The sequence below is a fragment of the Anser anser genome (assembly GCF_964211835.1).
Source record: "Anser anser genome assembly, contig: HAP1_SCAFFOLD_73, whole genome shotgun sequence".
Taxonomy (NCBI): domain Eukaryota; kingdom Metazoa; phylum Chordata; class Aves; order Anseriformes; family Anatidae; genus Anser; species Anser anser.
In genome coordinates this window covers 212,846-224,905 of record NW_028154151.1, presented here as the reverse complement: position 1 = coordinate 224,905, position 12,060 = coordinate 212,846, and the positions used below count along the sequence as shown (strand labels likewise).

At 44.5% G+C, this 12,060-nt stretch overlaps 1 long non-coding RNA gene across 1 annotated transcript; it reads left to right on the top strand.

Moving 5' to 3' along the window:
* Positions 1–3,158: 3,158 nt before the first annotated feature.
* LOC310890491 lies at positions 3,159–11,610 on the top strand. Its single transcript, XR_014577263.1, has 3 exons — positions 3,159–3,820; positions 6,902–7,629; positions 9,002–11,610. It is a non-coding gene; the product is annotated as an uncharacterized lncRNA (long non-coding RNA).
* The last annotated feature ends 450 nt before the right edge of the window (positions 11,611–12,060 follow it).

Genomic DNA, 12,060 nt, shown 5'->3' with positions numbered 1-12,060 from the left:
ATGACCTGAACAGAGTAAAACGATCTATTGATACTTCCTTATCCGGGGATAGTGCCCAAAAATGGGGAAAGGATGAATGGCCTCCTGAAAGAATCATACAGCATTATGGGCCAGCTACCTGGAACCCGAATGAGTTGGTATCAGGAGCCCGAGAACCTATTTGTAATTTGAACCGAATAATTAGGTCGCAAGCTATCCTCGAAGTTGTAACCAATTAAACAGCGACGACCTTGGATCTTCTGGCTGATCAATCCACTCAGATGAGGAATGCTATCTTTCAACGTAGAATGGTCTTAGACTATTTACTAGCAGAAGAAGGGGGAGTGTGTGGAAAACTGAACGATTCTAATTGTTGTTTACAAATTGATGATAATGGAAAAGTGGTTAAGCAGATAACAAAAGAAATTAAAAAGCTAGCCCACGTCCCAGTACAAACTTGGAAGGGTATGGATTGGGATTTCTTTTCATGGTTGCCCGGTGGACCATGGGTTAAAAGGATGCTATTTTTATTTTTATGTGGTGTAATGACATTATTGTTTATACCTTGTATGATACCTTGCTTTACGTTGTTGATACGGCGGATAATAAATAGCACCCAGTTTGTGATGACTTTGGGAGAGAAAAGGTGATGTGTCGATAATGATGCTTAAGAAATGGACACCCCGAGAACTGACTGATGAAATCCATCTGCTACTAACAAAAGTTGAAGAAGAGACACGAATTGATGATAAAAAAAAAAAAAAAGGGAGGAATTGTAAGGAATAGTCCAGCAATTCGTGCCACTAAGGGGTGTGAAGGGTTAACATCGAGGCCTGGGTTTAGGCGAGAAGAGAACAAAGGGATTTCTTCAGAGAAAAACTGCTGACTTTGCACGGACGTGCAGTAACTTCTGACAACCGGCCAAGAGACCACTAGATAAGGAGGAAGAATATGAGCCTCCCTGTCCGAGCGGCCCCCGAGAAACTAACAGAGACTGATAAGCAGGCGCACCTGGGAGGACTTCGGATTCGGGAAACCAATTATAATAACCCTGCCTCTTCTAGAAGTAGTAATGAATATGTATTAGCCTAGGAGCATAAAAACCAGCCGCCTTACGTAACAGGTGTGCGTCCTGGTGGAGCAGAGACTCCCGGCGCACCCAGCGCTGTTTGCTTGCCTCTATTCATTTAATAAATTGTAAACTTTGATTGTAATCCTATTTGGGACCCAGTCATTTATAACATCAACTCTTGACTTTTATTTGTGTATGCCATTGTTTTGACTGTAATCTTTTCAGATGATGAAGCTGTAGGGGCGGGAGGGAGCAAAATAATTATTCTAGCGTTGTGGACCAAACATGCTGCCAGGAGTGGTGGTGCTGGGGTCAGCCCACCCGGCCTTACTTTCAATTATCAGGGATGATAAAATGGTGTGAAAAGCAGCAGCTCTGCGATACGGCTACGCTACCCCCACTCCCTTCTCTTGTGCTGTACCAAAGTTCCCCCAAGCTTTGGTTGGTGCTTTTTGCTGGTGACAGTAGGACTCCAGGGCGAGTAGTCGGGACTCTCCTGCAGTAACTGGGTCAATTAAGGGTTGGTTTAAGTGCCTCCTGGTTTTTAAAATTGCTCCCCTGAGCTGCTGGCTCTGCTGCCTGCTACAGCAAATGTTCGGGTGCCATCAGCGTCGCACTTGGGCGTGGGCACTGACCCTGCGGAGGAGAGCTGAGACTCGCGTGTATTGTGTACCCTGCCGCCAGTGATCGTTTTCCCCTAGCAGATCTATTTTGAATCATTTCCCTAAATTTTAGAGGAACTTTAGGCTCTTTGTGCTATGATTTGTGAAGCTGTAGGGGCCCTCAGGCATTTGCTGCTGGCAGAGGAAAACCGCTTGTCGAATTTGTTGTAAATACTTTCTGTTTGGACAACAACGCCTGTGTGTGTGTGTGTGTGTGTGTGTGTGTGTGTGCGTGCTTTGACGACCCCCTGCGACGCCCCAGCTCCGCGAGGGAAGCTTTGAAGCGGCTCTGGGAAAACCTCTGCGGAAGAAACCGCTGCTAGTGACTTGCGGAAAAGGGACTCCACAATCAGTGAGATTGTAAAGTAGGTATGTTTATTCAGCGCTGGGCAGCACGGGAGGTCGTGGGCATGAAGATTGATGACTCTTCCTCGTCACCGCTAGTTGACCTCTTGTCTTTGCACAGACTCAGTTGCTCCTTGGCTCTTGTCCATCTGCAGGACCAGTTTCTCCCAGTTTCTTAAGATAGGCTCACTCTCTTATTAGGAGACTGACCTTGGTAAGGGGCCCAAGGCTTCTTGCTTTAGTTAATTGGCACAATGCACCATAGTTAGCAAAGACGCTAAGTAGCATCCTAGTTTAACGCTGTCAGCGCTCTATCTCTACTTGATAAGATTCTCCTAACTCCCTCTCTCACTGGAGCCCACGCAGCCCTCCGTCCTGCCGAAGGACTTCACGGGGACTTCTGCCGGCTCCGGGTGCCCGCACACAGACAGAAATGGCTTTGAGAGAAAACAATCAGGAGGAGGAGAGCTCAGAGACTGCGGCCGGCTTCGGCCACCTTCCCCTCGCTTTCCCTCTCCGTGTTCAAACCGAGCACTGTTCTGCCGTCAACCTTCGCTGCCTCTGCCCGCGGCGCTGGGCTTTCGCGTGTGCCATTGCTCCTCTACATATTTTATCCTTCCTTTTGTAAGGAATGGTCCAGCAATTCGTGTCACTAAGGGATTTGAAGGGTTAACATCGAGGCCCGGGTCTAGGTGATAAGAGAACAAAGGGGTTTTTAGGGAAAAGTGCTGACTACTGCAGGGGATGTTGCTAGAGTTTCTGAAATCCGGCGCAGAGGCTCCCAAACGAGGAGGAAGGGGGAGATGAAGGACAATTGAAGGACAAAAGCCTGGGAGGAAGACAACCAGCATTCAGCCCGAGCAAGCCCCGAGAGACCACCAGAGACTGGTACGCAGGCGCCCCTGGGAGGGGTTTCGGATTCCGGAAACCAATTCTAATAACCCTGCCTCTTCTCGAAGTAGTAATGAATATGTATTAGCCTGGGAGCATCAAAACCAGCCGCCTTACGTAACAGGTGTGCGTCCTGGGGGAGCAGAGACTCCCGGTGATTAGGGAAGCTGAGGCGATTCCAGATAAGAAAGGGTTAAGAATGAAACTATTAAAGGAGAACAGAACATTAGGTGTAGGGCAGGAAACAGATGTACGGACAATGTATCTCGAAATAGGACATATACGGGCAATATATCTCGAACAAGACATTGGAATCCAAGATAAGAAAATAATGAGCAGAAGATTCGAAGAAAAAACAGTCCTTGCGGTTAGGAAGAAAGCTAAATCAGCAGAATCCTGACCAAGGGTGAAAAGTACACTGTGAGGAAGACTTATGGCCTTCCTCTCTGAGACCACCGACCACAGCTCGACGACCCCTGCCCAAGACCACTGAGAGGATCTGCGCAGGCGCAGGACACAAAAAACTGATTAGCATGAGAAGCGAGAGTAGGCGGGGTTAGATAATGAATATGTATAGGCGTTAATAAAATATTAATCACTGTGATGTATAAATTTGGGACGGCTTTTCACTTCGGGATGCACGATAGGCGGAAAGATCCCCCGTGCATCCGGCGCCGTCAATAAAGAATAAATCACTTAAAGAAATTGGATTTATGATCTTTGAATCAATCTGGCGACCCAGATGGGACTTCTTCTCTGTCGGACCGCAGGACCCGCTGGGAACAGGACTCCCTAGGGTACCCCCGGGATTTCCCGGAGGGACTCCTCGACTCAACGGATCACTGCGGAGGCAGACACGGACCCCATCATTGTAAGTGATTATATTCTTTATTTTGGTTTATTTGGTTGACCGGTCAATTGGGGTCATCTGTAAGTCGGAAAGTAAAAGTTTTCTGCAGGACGGCATTTGGTTTTTTGGAAAGCACTCAGTTGCTGTTGGGAAACAAATAACCTTTGCATGCGAGGTTAGTGTTACGTTGTGTTTAAATGTGGAACTTGACCTTGGCTATTGTCTTTGGGATTTTGATTGTACACTTTATAACGTTACTAGGATCTTGGTGTTATTGTGGAAAGCTGCCGGCTTGTATTGTGTAACAAGAAACATTCTGAACTGTAACATGGGGGGGCAGCAGAGTAGTGGGATTCCAAAGAAAAGCCCGTTGGGATGTATCTTGAGTCATTGGAAAAATATAGGGGGATCCCCCGGTGGAACTGAAAATAAGAAAACGTTGATAAAATATTGTAATCAATGGTGGCCACTTTATAAGTTGGATTGTGAGGGAAATGGCCACTGAATGGAACCTTAAATTATAATACTTTACTACAGTTAATGTTGTTTCTAAGGAGAGAGGGAAAGTGGGATGAGGTGTCATACGCAGATATGTTTTTCACTTTGAGAAACCACCCGGAATGGCAGAAGGAGTGTGGAATTAACTTAGCCCCACAGGATCCTTTGATCCTGGCAATAGAAAAGGATATGAAGAAGGAAGGGGCAGGAAAAATGAAAAGATGTTGTTCGGCGTGCAGTATCGGGCAGAGATGTTTGAAATTGAATGAGTCAGAGGAGAGAATGGAGGATTATGTCCTCCCGCCCCAGATAATAGAACAAGGCGTGGGGGCGAGACCAGGAAACGGCAGAATAGATAAGAAAAATGAGAGTTGGGGGAATGGAGACTTTACCCCGATCACGGCTCAAACCCGAAGTAAGGTCGGGCCCGTTATTCAAGCCCCGTTACGACAGGCTATGGGGGCTAACGGACCAGCTCGGATAAAAGTACCTTTCACAACTGCCGAGTTAGATTCACGGAAGGAAGCTGTGAAAGGATACCGGGATGATCCAGAATCAGTGGCCCGGAGGTTTGAGCTGATTGGAAAGAATTTAGATCCCGATTGGAAAGATATAGAGATAATGCTGGCAGCATTATCGGAAACTGGAAAAGCAACTGGTAATTAAGAATGCACAAACTCAAGTACAGACCCAGGTAACGTCAGTTTTACCTGGAACTGTGGAGGTATATGTGCCCAGAGTGGACCCAAACTGGGACTATAATGATGAGGGTGATTATAGGTTATTAAAAAGATATCAGGAATGGATTAGGATCGCCTTGGAAAGTGCGATACCAAAGTCTGTAAACTGGTCTAGGTTATATACCATAAAACAGGGGCAAACTGAGACCCCGTCAGAATTTCTCGATCGGCTAAGGACAGCAATGCAAAAATTTACAACGATAGACCCCTCTTCTGAGGAAGGTAAAGTCCAGCTAGTATCATTGTTCTTGGGTCAGTCTGCGGACGATATAAGGCGGAAGCTTCAGAAAATGAAAGAGCCGGATGTGAGAGATTTAGAAAGGCTGGTGGAAGAGGCATGGAGGGTATTTAGGAATCGAGAAGGGAATGAGAAACAAAGGCTGGGTAGGGCTATTGCTGCGGCAACTGTTGCGGCCTTACAGAGGCAAGAAGAACCTTTTCGGGGAAAAGGAAGAGGGAATGGGATAAGGGGAAGGTCAGTAAAGCCTCCCCTGAGACCGAATCAGTGTGCATATTGTAGGGAAGTGGGTCATTGGAAAAGGGAATGTCGGAAACAATGGGAGAAGAACAGGTTGATGGTAGCTAGTGTATCTCCCGACCAATGAAGTGGACCGGGGGATTCTACCCTAGCAGATCCGCTGGTTAAAATTAAGCTAGGGAAATCAGGACAGGAAGTGGAGTTTTTAATTGACACAGGAGCGACTTATTCTGTGTTAAACCAGAAATTGATACCAGAGGATGAGGATTTTGTGACGGTGATAGGAGCTACAGGCCAGCACGAGAAAGCCTTTTTCCTAAGGCCTTTAAAATATAAGTTAGGGAAACAGATGGGAATACATAGGTTTTTATATTTACCAGGATCCCCGAAGTCTTTGCTGGGGCGAGATTTACTAGAACAATTAGAAGCGGAAATTGTCTTTGAAAAAGGGAAGGTGGGGTTAAAGGTGAGAGAAGAAAAGCTGATAACCGCGCTAAGCTTAACGCTGATACAAGCAGACCCCATCGGTAAAGTACCTTCGGAGATTTTAGACCAAGTTTACCCAGGAGTCTGGGCTACTGACATCCCTGGGCGAGCCAAAAATGCAGCCCCGATAGTGGTGAGATTAAAGCCAGGGGAAAGGCCAGTTAAGATTAAGCAATATCCCCTAAGATTAGAAGACAGGAAAGGAATTAAGGGGATAGTGGATAAGTTTTTAAAACATGGACTGCTGGTTGAGTGTGAATCTGAAATATAATACTCCTATACTACCAATTAAGAAGCCAGATGGGAAGAACTATAGATTAGTGCAGGATTTAAGAGCTATAAATAAGATCACTGAAGATATACACCCTGTGGTAGCCAACACGTACACATTACTGACTAAATTAAAAGATAATTTAGTTTGGTTTACCGTACTGGATTTAAAAGATGCCTTCTTCTGCCTGACTTTAGCCCCAGAAAGTCAGAAGCTTTTTGCTTTTGAATGGGAAAATCCAGACTCAGGACGAAAGGCTCAATTGACCTGGACCGTATTGCCGCAGGGATTCAAAAACAGCCCCACGATTTTTGGGAATCAACTAGCAAAAGAGCTTGAGGTTTGGGAGGCCCCAAACACCGAAGGAGTTCTGCTGCAATACGTTGATGACCTTTTGATAGCCACTGAGAATAGGAGCAGCTGCATGCAATGGACGATAAGTCTCCTTAATTTTCTGGGTTTGAATGGGTATCGAGTCTCTCAACAGAAGGCTCAGCTGATTCAGTCACGTGTAACTTACTTGGGGTTTGAGATTTCAGGGGGACAAAGGGAGTTAGGAACAGAACGGAAAGAAACTATCTGCCGTACCCCAGAACCACAGACCATTAAGGAATTACAAACTTTTCTAGGGATGACAGGTTGGTGCCGTCTATGGATTAATAATTATGGACTAATTGTAAAACCCCTATATGACCTCATCAAGAATAACCAATCGAAATTGGTCTGGACGGGGGAAGCACGGGCTGCCTTTAAGAAGCTTAAATTGGAGTTAATGCGAGCACCAGCTTTGGGTCTACCGGACTTGTCTAAACCCTTTTGGTTGTACTCCTATGAGAGACAAGGGATGGCTCTGGGGGTGCTGGCACAGAAGCTGGGCCCCTACAGGAGAGCTGTGGCCTACTTCTCTAAACAACTGGATGAAGTAAGTAAAGGTTGGCCGGGTTGCCTTCGAGCGGTGGCCGCTGTCATCATGAATATACAGGAGGCTCGGAAGTTCACTATGGGACAGAAGATAACCGTGCTGGTATCACACACTGTCTCGGCAGTCTTGGAGCAGAAAGGGGCACACTGGTTATCCCCTCAAAGATTTTTAAAATACCAAGCAATACTGGTGGAGCAAGATGACGTAGAAATTGTGGTTACTAACATTGTGAACCCAGCTTCTTTCCTTAGTAACGCTCCTGACGAGCCAGTGGTCCACGATTGTATCGAAACTATGGAAACTGTGTATTCTAGCCGACCAGATCTCAAGGAGGAGCCCTTGGAAGACGCGGACGAATCATGGTATACTGATGGAAGCAGCTTTGTGAAACAAGGACAACGCAAAGCAGGGTATGCGGTGACGACCACTCAACAGGTAATTGAGTCGAAACCATTACCCCTTGGGACGTCTGCTCAGAAAGCAGAAATAATTGCCCTTACGCGGGCATTGGAACTAGCAGCAGGAAAGAAAGTAAATATCTGGACAGACTCTAAGTATGCATTTGGTGTGGTGCATGCACATGGGGCTATCTGGAAGGAACGAGGATTATTAACGGCCCAAGGAAAACAAATAAAATATGCTGAGGAGATTTTGAAGTTGTTGGAAGCGGTAAAGCACCCAGAGAAGGTGGCTGTTATACATTGCCGGGGACACCAAAAAGGAACCGCTGACTTCGAGGTAGGGAACCGATTGGCTGACCAAGAAGCAAAAAGGGTGGCCGGATTGGCTGAGGCAGAAGCGCTCACTTTAATACCAGACGGTAAAATACAAACTTTAGGTGAAGGACAGGAACCTAGGTACACACGGGAAGATCAAAAGTTAATTGGGGACCTGGGAGGAAAAGCAAGGAGTGATGGATGGGTATACCTGAAAGATAATAGGGTTGTACTACCCTCTAATTTAATATGGCCTATGGTCATGGCAGAACATAATAAGACTCATTGGGGAGCAGACACCTTATATAAAAATCTGAGTCGAGTCTTGGTGGGAAGAAATCTGTATACTACGGTAAAACAAGTAACCCAGCAATGCAGTATTTGTTTGCATCATAACCCTAATACAGAAAATAGGGTAAAGTTCGGAATAATCAGTAAAGGAAACTATCCAGGACAACAATGGCAGATAGATTTTTCAGAACTGCCAAGAAAAGGGGGGTATCGATACTTGTTGGTTTTGACAGATACTTTTTCCGGGTGGCCGGAGGCTTTTCCCTGTCGAACCAACAAGGCAAGAGAAGTGGTTAAGGTTTTACTGAATGAGATAATACCGCGTTTCGGAATTCCGGCAGCAATGTCCTCAGATAGAGGCTCTCATTTTTGTGCGCAAATAGTTCAAGAAGTAAGTAAGGTCTTAGGGGTAGACTGGCAACTCCATACCCCTTACAGACCACAGGCAAGCGGACAAGTGGAAAAGATGAATCATCTAATCAAACAACAAATAGCCAAAATAGGGCAAGAGACTAATTTATCATGGCCTCAGTCTCTCCCTTTGGCTTTACTTAGAATTAGAGTAAAACCACGGACAAAGGAAAATCTAAGCCCTTTTGAAATATTATACGGAAGACCCTATCAGTTTTTGTTCAGCGGGGAGGACCTGACGCAACTGGGGTCGGGATACTTGTATAATTATTTAATAGGACTCCAAAAACAGTTGGATCAAATATCTAAAGTTGTCTCAGGAACCAGGGCTAGAGGGCTGGACCAACCAATCCACCCCTTTAAACCTGGGGATTATGTGTATGTAAAAGCATTTGCAGGTCGCCCTTTGGAAGAAAAGTGGACGGGACCATACCAGGTGCTGCTGACAACACATACCGCCATCAAGATTAAGGAGCAAACGGCCTGGATCCATTATTCGAGAGTGAAGAAAGCTCCAAAAGCCCCCTGGAAAGTAACGCTGGGTGACGGTGAACTGAAACTAAAGTTCAGTCAAGCGAAATGAAGACACTATGGTCAGGAGTATTTAGTAATGTAGTTAGCAGAAATTTAGTTAACAGAATTGTTTTATTTCTGTGGCTTATAGTTGTAATTGTGATTCAAGAATTGGAAGGTGCTTCTATGATGATAGAGAATGGTGGGTGGCCTTGGTCTGAAGCCGTAACCACAGAGGATAAGAGCATTAATGGAAAGTTAGCTGTTGTGGTTATTTGGCGAACAAATGGTGATCATTTACATGCATTATCAGAATGGCGAAATTTAGGGGAAGGGTGGATACACCAAAGAACTGTAGGGGACGAAATTGAAATAGGGTGCCGTATGATTAATGGAACAGCCCACGAGAAAGCAACGGGGATTTTAGTAAAACCGACTTCCAAAAGTGGCCAACAAGAAGGTTGTATCCGCCCAGGTAAATTAGATTGTTGGTATAATTTTATATTAACACAGACTGTAGCAGTTAACTGTTTTTGGACTAATAATGGTCAAAAGCTCGAGATCAAGGAAGGCGAGAGCCTCATGATAAATTTTACAATATATGCTATACTTCCTACAACAGTGAGACCCCCTATTGCACTTCCTTCCCCTACAACCTATGCCCAAGCCCCAGTCAAGCTGGAACCCAAAATTTATGAAACAGGCCCATATGTAGTAAGGAACACAGGCCAACAACAATTGTTATTTAATCCAGAATGGTCTCTCAAGCGTGTTGAATTGCTAATACAAATTAACATCTCAGCAGTTCAACCAGCCTGTTCTCCTTTCCTAAAGACATCATTAGAAGGCTGGACAATATGGTCACAAAAGCAAGTACACCTCAGGGGCAGAACACAAAGAGACTTAACTGGAATGCTAGGAACAGGATTAGGAGTTTTAAATGGAATTGATTCAGAAATACTAATGAATAAGCTAGCCACAGCAACAAGCGATTTGACAAAACTAAAACAGCCCCTGCAATCATCCTTACTGGCATTGGGAACTAGCCAATGGCAAGTTTCAAAGGTGTTACCAATATGGGAAAAGGCTGAAGACCAGGACCACAGACTAATAATAGATGCACTTAGTATGGCGCAAGATAATGTATCTTTAGCTCTTAGTTGTATACAGGTACAGTTATGGATGCAGGCAACGGCTGCCTTGATCATTAGGGAAGGAAGTGAAGGCATTTTTCCGGCTGAAGTCCGAAAGATTGTTTGGGACAATGCCAATGATTTTGAAAAGAAGTTCCAATCTTGGTGGACTCTGGTAAATTTTACCTATGATCCCATTATTAACATGGCTACTGCCTTTGTGCTTACTATACGTAATGCTACAGTTTATGTTATCCACCCCATTGTTGCACTAGGGTTAAATCATGAGGAAACAGTGCTCTATCCTTCGGAGCATAGAACCTGGGCCCGGATGAAGAACGGGAAATGGCAGTCTGTGAATCTAGAATCATGTGTTACCCGGGAACAACAAGGATTTATTTGTGAGAGCAACACAACTGATGCTCAGGATGTCTGTCTTGACACTGAGCAAGGTGTTTGCCACTTTGAAATTCATCCAAATACTAGTCAAAAGACTGTGCTTGTATATATTGGTCAAGGCTGTGTGTGTTTAAGGACTGCTTGTGCTTTTGTAGAAGTAGATGAGGAAAACATAACTCTACCTAGCAAAAATCACTCTAACTTTTGTATTTGTAACTTTGTTAGAATCATCGGGTGTGATTTTTTATATTCAGCACCAGTGGTATCCCACCAGTTGATCAAGTCCAACAACACAATGTATCACAAGTTATTACCCACACCTATTGGGATGAACCTCACGCTAGTGAAGCAATTACTTAAACACCAAGACCTGATCAAAATTTTAAAAGGCATTCAGGAAGATGGAGAGAAGACTTTAATCACTGTCCACCATGATACAAAAGAAATAAACAGAGTTTTGCAAAGAGTAAAACAAGACACAGATCATAGCTGGTGGGACAAACTCTTTGGATGGTCGCCAACTGCAACTGGGATTTTGAACACATTGTGTCACCCAATTATTGTTCTATTGATGTTAGTTGGTATAAGTTTAATATTATCTTTTGTAATACTTGTTTGGAATTGGAAATTGTTACAACGAATGGCAATATTAGCTTCCCTGACGAGAGTACATGGCAAGGTATTGAGGGATACATATCGTAGAGGCTGGGAAGAAGAATTTTTGTATTCGGAAAGGTCTCTACCGACATAGAGGAAATATAGAAACAAACAAAGGTTCTGTATAAGATTAGTAAGGATAACATTTCATGGGGCTTTGAGGAAATATGGAATAAGTTAACCTCATGGTTACCCAATTTTCAATAGTTAGAACAAGTTTTTACTGATCTGGTTATGTTATTGGCAGTAGGAATATTTGTATGTATGTTACTGCGATACTGCTAATGATAAGGGCATGCAATGCAAAAGAATTTGCATGGGGAAAAGAAAAGGGGGGATTGATTAGGGAAGCTGAGGCGATTCCAGATAAGAAAGGGTTAAGAATGAAACTATTAAAGGAGAACAGAACATTAGGTGTAGGGCAGGAAACAGATGTACGGACAATGTATCTCGAAATAGGACATATACGGGCAATATATCTCGAACAAGACATTGGAATCCAAGATAAGAAAATAATGAGCAGAAGATTCGAAGAAAAAACAGTCCTTGCGGTTAGGAAGAAAGCTAAATCAGCAGAATCCTGACCAAGGGTGAAAAGTACACTGTGAGGAAGACTTATGGCCTTCCTCTCTGAGACCACCGACCACAGCTCGACGACCCCTGCCCAAGACCACTGAGAGGATCTGCGCAGGCGCAGGACACAAAAAACTGATTAGCATGAGAAGCGAGAGTAGGCGGGGTTAGAT